We start from the raw sequence: 7,570 nt of genomic DNA on the forward strand, positions 1-7,570 counted from the left end.
TGTGATATATGTGTATATATGTGTCTTATCAATGCCTTAAATTCTAAAACAAATATCTGTCCATGGGCCAGGTTATGGGTCATAGTTCGAAAGATATATATTGCGGTATGTCTAGTGCAAGGCCTGAGAGGACGGTGCAGGACAGAGTGATCTGAAGAACGGGGAGAGAGAATCTCTGTGTCATGTACAACCCCACAGACCCTGCTCTAGACATAACACGCCTGGATTACTCCTTGAAAGGAAACCTCTCACCTGGTTCTATAAGTAATGGGAACTCCACTCATGTCTGCATCCGGCGACGGGAAGGGCTCAGCCAAAAGCAGGCCGCAATGGGGACGAGCCCTCCTAGCATTGCGGGTGACAGTACGGAGGCTTGTTCCCATCGCGGCCTGTTAATGGCAGAGAAAAAAGTTCAGCAGGCAGGACTTTTCTGTCCACTATTTTTGAGGACCTCTGTGACTAATGGAGCCTCCAGTGCAGACACGAACATAGCCTTACATGCATTGACATCTTTCTTGCTATGTTAAAGGGTTTCTACCACTTGCAGATCACATATTTGGTGATCAGACACTAGCGATCCGCTAGTGTCTGATGTAGCTTACAAGCTAATTATTACCTTAATCCGTTCGGCCCATACCTCAAAAAAAGCACTTATATCTTTATGCAAATGAGCCTCTAGGTGCTATGCAGGCGTTTTTCCAGCACCTAGAGGCTCCGTCTACCTTGCAGTTTGCCGCCCATCGCCTCGCTCCAGCACGCCCATCTCTTACCGTATTCGATCCTCCCCCTGCTTCAGCCTTCAGAAATCCCGCGCCTGCGCCGTTCGTCGCGGCATTCGGAGGCATTCGGCGCAGGCGCAGTCAATGTCTGACCGCTCCGTGCTCAGACATTTCCACTGCGCCGATGTCATCGGCGCAGGCGCAGTGGAAATGTCTGAGCACGGAGCGGTCAGACATTGACTGCGCCTGCGCCGAATGCCGCGACGAACGGCGCAGGCGCGAGATTTCGGAAGGCAGAAGCAGGGGGAGGATCGAATAGAGTTGAAGATGGGCGTGCTGGAGCGAGGCGCTGGGCGGCAAACTGCAAGGTAGACGGAGCCTCTAGGTGCTGGAAAAACGCCTGCATAGCACCTAGAGGCTCATTTGCATAAAGATATAAGTGCTTTTTTTGAGGTATGGGCCGAACGGATTAAGGTAATAATTAGCTTGTAAGCTACATCAGACACTAGCGGATCGCTAGTGTCTGATCACCAAATATGTGATCTGCAAGTGGTAGAAACCCTTTAAGTGAAAGATCACAATGATCGTTAGGTCCCTTACATCTCAAGTCTAGACCAGTGGGCACAATTTTGCCCAATAAATTGGGTCCCTAAGTTCCAGTTGGGAGTTGCAGAAGTAAAAAAAAAGGTTAATGCTCATGAGCACATAAGGTAGCAGATTGACCCTTCCTATAATCAGGTGTCCAGTAATTATTTCTAGCTATGCTGTTGACAGGGTCCCTGTGATAAGAATTTGGGTCCCTACAGTCAGAACTAGGCCTTTATTCCCCCTTATCAAGGTTCAGACCGCCAGCCAAGATAGAGTGGCTTGTTGGTGGACTCCTACCTACAGTGTTTGTATCTCAGGCAATGTTATGATGAGGGTCTAGGAATATAGACCTTCTACATTCCTGCGCTGCGCTAGTTACACCTGGTAACAGCTTAAGCAATATTCATGAAAATTCAGCCTTTAATTTATTAGATGCAAGTAACATAACGGAGGTTGGATAGCTGGACTGGATAACTGATGGTGTGAACATAGGTCAGAGTGAACTAATAGGCTGCTGCATTCTCAATGAGAACAACTCAGGCCACAAGACAACTGCATCCACTGATTTCACAAGACCTTAATCGATCTGCATTTTTGGGTCCATATCACTGACTTCTGAGTGTTACAGCCATAATACAGACCCTGGTTTACAGCCACATCTGAAACCCGCCTAAAGCTGACCATAGACATACAGAGCCCTGCCCTTTTTTATGATTTTAACAAGAAAGATTTTTTTCACATGAATTATTTTCCCTAGTATTTAGTTATAGTGTGGGAAATACCCATTGTCCCACATGCATGGGGATGACATTAACTAAACATTACAATCAGTGGCGCACTTTACCAAACATGCAAAAGATGCTTGGGGCCCCCCCTGTTGGCCATAAGCAGCTTGTGGGGGTGGAAAACACCTAAACCAAGTGTGGACATACCGCCTGTACAGCCATTTCAGCTGCACAGTGGTCCATGGTAGGAGGAGGGCTCTTTCGGGCTGTACAGCAGCATCAGAATTGCACAGACTGACTGTGGACTGTGGATCAAAATGTCATATCTCTCTCAAACCCATGGTATAGTCTATACAATTTACAAAGACACAGCATATAAATACATTAATTAATAATATAATAATGCAATCCAATAAAATAAAAATCTGTATAAATATAAGTAAACTATCCTGTTTCTAAGTTGGTTTGAAATAGGGCAAATCAGATAAAGAATTTAACATCGAGCCCGAAGGCTCCTTAGTCTCCTCCCTGATGGCAACAAGATGAAGAAGCAATAGAACGGGTGAAGCGGGTCACAGGCTGTGCCAATTGCTCTACAAGTAAGGCGGGTATTATATATCTCATAGAGATGGCAACGAGACAATAATTTTCTCGGCTGCTCTTACAAGGGTCTTACGACAAGACACGGTACAGGCCCCGTACCACACCGTAATACCTCTTGTTAGAATGCTCTCAATAACACCTCTGTAGAACATGAACATAATTTGGGTTGGGGCACTGGCTCTTCGTACCTTATGAAGAAAATAAAGTCATTGATGACCCTTATTAGCCAAGGCCATTGTATTCTCACCCCAAGACAGATCCCCGGACAAGTGCACACCAAAAAACTTGGTACTACTTTATTCTCTTGAAATCCACAACAATCTCTTTGGTCTTATTAATATTTAAAGGGGCTCTGTAAGCTTTTTCTTACTGATGGTCTATCCTCTGATGATCCCTCCTATATCTATCACTTCAATGGGGCTTAGCCGCGCCCAGGGCAGTGGTACCACTTGTGACATCACTGGGCCTGCAAGAAACAGCGAGAAGGCCGCAGCTCTACTGCCATTCTCCAGCAGCTATTCGGAGGGGGTCCCGGGTGTCGGACCCCCGCCAATCAGATGCTGATGATCTATCCAGAAGATAGATCATCAGTAAGAAAAAGCTACAGAACCCCTTTAAGCAGAGATTGTTCTGGTTACACCACAAAGCTAGACGGCTCACTTCATCTCTGTAGTCTGTCTCGTCATTATCACTGATGAGACCATCCACAGTCGTATCATCTGCAAACATCGGTATGCAGTCATATGTCAGCAGAGTGAACAAAAGAGGGCTCAAGACACATCCTTGAGGGCCCCCGTATTCACAATGATAATACTAGATGCGTTGCTACCGCCCAACCTGTGGTCTCCCAGTCAAAAAGTCCAGTACCCAACTGCGAAGTGAAGTATTTAGCCCCAACCTGTCCAGTTTAGAAATGAGCTGTTGTGGAATAATAGTGTTAAATGCTGAGCTGGGCATTCTGGCATAAGTCGCAGTTGAAATAGCATCATTTCGCTTGGGGCCCTAGAAATGCCACATCCGCTGAAGACAAATGTATCATTTACCAGAAACTACAAGAAAAACTGTACGATAAATGATCCCACCACTCTTTGTCTATGGCCGGCCTTACACAACACTTTCCACCTAGTGCCAGATACATACGTAGGTTGATTGTAGAAAGGACAGTCAGCATCTATGGCGGTCACCGTGTTTGCCTATGTTTAATGTAAACCATACTGATTGTATCATAAAATACATGGACATGAGTATATATACAGAGTGCGAGATATATATATGTGGTCAGCCATTGATCAGAATTATAACCTTAGCAAACATTGCAGGCCTATGATACTGGGGCTACATTCTCTGGATCTCACCCATGGTGCTGTTCAGTGAATTTCCCCTACTAAATAGATATATATAAAGAGGCTTTATTCATAAGATCTGTACAATATTGTAAATTGATATATTAATGTATAAAATTATTTTTGAATCATTCTTTGTGCAAGTTTTAAAATTTCAATTTTGTGGTGAATAAATCTGTGCTGCATTTTTCGTGGTGTAACATTTGTTCTTTACATTTCTCAGCGTAGTGAGTGGGACCCGTAGAGATTACAATAAGAGCAGGGAAGCTCCTGTGGATAAGCTAAAAACACTGGGAAAATATATCATGAGCAGCAGAATTAGGGCTTGTTCACACGAACGTATGCAAATCCGCAATAAACGGACACCGTTCCGCGTGCATTCCGCATCACGGATGCGGACCCATTCACTTGAATGGGTCTGCAAATCCGGAGATGCGGAACAGAAGCACGGAACGGAAACCCACAGAAGCACTACAGAGTGCTTCTGTGGGGTTCCGTTCCGTACAAAGATAGAACATGTCCTATCAAGTTGAATGGGTCTGGATCCGTCCCAGAGGCCTCACAAACGTTCTCCGTGCATTGCAGACCGCAGATTGCGGCCCCAATGAACGGAACCCATGCGTTGGTGTGAACAAGCCCTTAAACTTGGGATATCCTGTGGACACATATTCAAACATGAGAAACATGTTTTACCCACAGCCACCGCTTAGCTTGCACTGAACAGTTCACTTAATGTATAGCGCATGCACAGAAGAGGAACCGTCCAGGGGTACCAAAGAGAGCTGGGCGAATCACATCACCGGTGTCATCATGCACCCTATGGACTAAGTGGCCAACTAGTGCTGATCTTTACAATAGCTCTCAGATGGGGACTGTCTCTACTTGGCAGTGATAAGTTAGGATGCCACATACAGAAGCATTTCACACAAAATATAGATCATGACTAGAGATGAGCGAATCGAAGTTGACGAAGTGGAATTTGATCCAAATTTCAGGAAAAATTCGATTTGCACTGAATCTGAATTTCCTCACGCTTCGTGGTAACTAATCAAATTTTTTTTCTAAAATGGCTGCTGCACTTGTTAGGACATAAAGCAAAGAACTCTGGGAACGAGAGATCACCCACAATGCCATGCATGCAGCCAATCAGCAGCCAGCCAGCCCTGTGATGTCACAGCCCTATAAATAGTCTCAGCCATCTTGGATTCGGCCATTGTCCAGTGTGCTTAGTGCAGGGAGAGACGTCAGAAGGCGCTAGGGACAGTGGTAGAAAATAATTTAAAGGGGATCTGCAGTTTGTTTAAACTGATGATCTATCCTCTGGATAGATCATCAGCATCTGATCGGTGGGGGTCCGACACCCGGGACCCCCGCCAATCAGCTGTTTGAGAAGGCAGTGGCGCTTCTCACAGCCTTCTCACTGTTTACCGCAGGCCCAGTGACGTCACGACTAGTATCAACTGGCCTGGGTGCGGCTAAGCTCCGTTCACTTGAATGGAGCTTAGCCGCGCCCCCCAGGCAAGTTGATACTAGTTGTGACGTCACTGGGCCTGCGGTAAACAGTGAGAAGGCCGCGGTGCTCCTGGAGCGCCGCTGCCTTCTCAAACAGCTGATCGGCAGGGGTCCTAGGATCAGATGCTGATGATCTATACAGAGGATAGATCATAAGTTTAAACAAACTGCAGAACCCCTTTTTTGGGGCTGAATAAAAGTTCAGGGAAAGATCATTAGAAGTGTAGGGAAAGGATAGGGAGGAATTATTCCACACTATAAAAGGAGAACTTAGGAGAATACTGAGGTCTCGCGGGTTCAGCCAGGTTAAACTCCCACTGATGAGCCTGTTGGGCCCCGACCAACACATTCATCCCCAGTCTTGCCAGAATCTCACCCTTTACTGACGGGTAATCAGACGCTTGATCGTCCGGTAAGTCAAAATACACCTGCTGGGGTCCGGATGCCAGGAACGGAGCGAAGACCCCAGCCCATTGATCTCGGGGTAGCTTCTCCCTCACGCCCACCTTTTCGAACACCGCTGATAGGTTTCGATGTCATCCGAGGGGATCACCTTGGGGATTTCCGCATGGACCGCTTTATGGGCATCGTGGACGTTCTGGGATGCGCCTGTAAAGCCATCACATGTTGTAACAGCAGCTGGTTGGTTTCTTGCTGCTGCTGCTGATTAGCCTCCTGCTGCTGCAGGCTAGCCTCCACGAGGGCTTTCACGGCAGCTTCCATTTTGTCGAGGGACACAAGTTGTAATCTCACTGAATTGGTGTAAGACATACAACTGTGCCCGGAAAAAAGCTAAAATATTTTGGCCTTAACGCCAGCATCACTGCGCTTGCCCGCATCCTCCACCAATTGTGTGGTTTCGCTCTGGTAGATAGGGTAAGCAAACGCAGTACAAAGGCAAAAGTTCTTAACTTTAAACTTCAGTGTTTATTCACACTTGTGGCAGTTGCACAAAACAACACGTCACTTTGCAGTCTTTGGTTAACACACAAATGGAAAGTTCATATTGCACAAGTCACCTTATTGGCAGTTCTGCCTCCAGTAGTCCACAGCAGGCTTTAGGGGCCGGTTCCCCCTGCACATGGGTCTCAGCCCTCCAGTCCGTCACAAAACCTCAGATCCCAACACAGAGACTCAGCTGCTGAGACCAGTTGCCTATTTAGGGACAGCCAGGTGCTGCCAAAACCCGGACCGGCACTCCGGTCCGGTATTTGACCTCACCTGGCTGGAAACCATCTCAGCCGCCCATGTTGGGAGGAAATACCTGCCTTCCCAGACAAAACCCCTCAATGTGTCACTAATATATATACATATATATATATACACATACAGTACAGACCAAAAGTGTGGACACACCTTCTCATTCAAAGAGTCTTCTTTATTTTCATGACTATGAAAATTGTAGATTCACACTGAAGGCATCAAAACTATGAATTAATGCATGTGGAATTATATAAATAACCAAAAAGTGTGAAACTGAAAATATGTAATATTCTAGGTTCTTCAAAGTAGCCACCTTTTGCTTTGATTACTGCTTTGCACACTCTTGGCATTCTCTTGATGAGCTTCAAGAGGTAGTCACCTGAAATGGTCTCCCAACAGTCTTGAAGGAGTTCCCAGAGATGCTTAGCACTTGTTGGCCCTTTTGTCTTCACTCTGCGGTCCAGCTCACCCCAAACCATCTCGATTGGGTTCAGGTCCGGTGACTGTGGAGGCCAGGTCATCTGGCGCAGCACCACATCACTCTCCTTCATGGTCAAATAGCCCTTACACAGCCTGGAGGTGTGTTTGGGGTCATTGTCCTGTTGAAAAATAAATGATGGCCCAACTAAACGCAAACCGGATGGAATAGCATGCCGCTGCAAGATGCTGTGGTAGCCATGCTGGTTCAGTATGCCTTCAATTTTGAATAAATCCCCAACAGTGTCACCAGCAAAGCACCCCCACACCATCACACCTCCTCCTCCATGCTTCACGGTGGGAACCAGGCATGTAGAGTCCATCCGTTCACCTTTTCTACGTTGTACAAAGACACAGTGGTTGGAACCAAAGATCTCAAATTTGGACTCATCAGACCAAA

This window comes from Bufo gargarizans, chromosome 4 (genome assembly GCF_014858855.1).
Source record: "Bufo gargarizans isolate SCDJY-AF-19 chromosome 4, ASM1485885v1, whole genome shotgun sequence".
Lineage (NCBI taxonomy): Eukaryota > Metazoa > Chordata > Amphibia > Anura > Bufonidae > Bufo > Bufo gargarizans.